Consider the following 1,437-nt stretch of genomic DNA (forward strand, 5'->3'; position numbering starts at 1 on the left):
AAAAAAAAAAAAAAAAAAAACCACAGTTTGTGCTGTGTGTGGGATCCCCAAGGAACAAAGAAATTGGGGGTGTGGGGAGAACAAGCTCTGAACGGCTCTTGAGAAGTGCTACAGATCATTCCATCTATGTGTGCTTGGTACCATACCATTCTGTATTTTACATATACAGTATTGCTCTATTGCCCTCCCTCCCGTTTTTTGTTTTTTGTTTTCTTTCTGTTTTTGAGACGGAGCCTCCCTCTGTCGCCCAGACTGGAGTACAGTGGCGCGATCTCAGCGCACTGCAACCTCCTGTCTGTTACCTGGAAGCCTCCTTCCCACTTCCAGTCTTCCTGCCTTTGCTTCAACTTGTCCCGCATTTCCAGACCGAACGAATGTACTTCTTACATATATTGATTAATGTCTCATGTCTACCAAAAAGGTATAAAACCAAGCTGTGGCCCGATGATCTTGGGCACATGTCATCAGGACTCCCTGAGGCTGTGTCACAGGAGTAACCTCAACCTTGGAAAAATAAACTTTCTAAATTAATTGAGACCTGTCTCCGATTTTCCGGATTCACACAATTAGATATAGAATGGGGCCGGATGTGGTGGCCCATGCCTGTAATCCTAGCACTCTGGGAGGCCAAAGTGGGCAGATCACCTGAGGTCAGGAGTTCAAGACCAACCTGGCCAAAATGGCGAAACACTGTCTCTACAGAAATACAAACATTAGCTGGGCATGGTGGCAGGTGCATGTAATCCCAGGTACTCGGGAGGGTGAGGCAGGAGAATCACTTGAACCAAGGAGGCAGAGGTTGCAGTGAGCCAAGATCGCACCATAGCACTCCACCCTGGGGTATACAGTGAGCCTCTGTTTAAATAAATAAATAAAAATAGGGCCAGGCATGGTGGCTCACGTCTGTAATTCCAGCACTTTGGGAGGCTAAGGTGGGTGTATTACTTGAAATCAGGAGTTGGAGACCAGCCCATCCTAAATAGCAAAACTGTCTCCACTAAAAATACAAAAATTAGCCTGGTATGGTGACTTAAGCTTGTAATTCTAGCACTTTGCAAGGCCAAGGCAGGCAGATCGCCTCAGCTTAGGAGCTGAAGACCACCCTAAGCAACATGGCAAAACCCTGTCTCCACCCTGTCTCTAGCTGGGCATGGTGGTGTGTGCCTGCAGTTCCCAGCTATTCTGGAGGCTGAGGCACGAGAATCATTGGAAACTGGAAGATGGAGGCTGCAGTGAGCTGAGATCGTGCCACTGCATTCCAGCCTGGGTGATAGAGTGAGACTCTGTCTCCAAAAAACAAAAACAAAAACAAACCAAAATTGGCCAGGTATGGTGGCACACGCCTGTAGTCTCAGCTGCTCTGGAGGCTGAGGTGGGAGGATCTCTTGAGCCCGGAAGGCAGAGGTTGCAGTGAGCTGAGATTCCCACCACTGCACT

Source organism: Cebus imitator, unplaced genomic scaffold, assembly GCF_001604975.1.
Source record: "Cebus imitator isolate Cc_AM_T3 unplaced genomic scaffold, Cebus_imitator-1.0 Scaffold228, whole genome shotgun sequence".
Lineage (NCBI taxonomy): Eukaryota > Metazoa > Chordata > Mammalia > Primates > Cebidae > Cebus > Cebus imitator.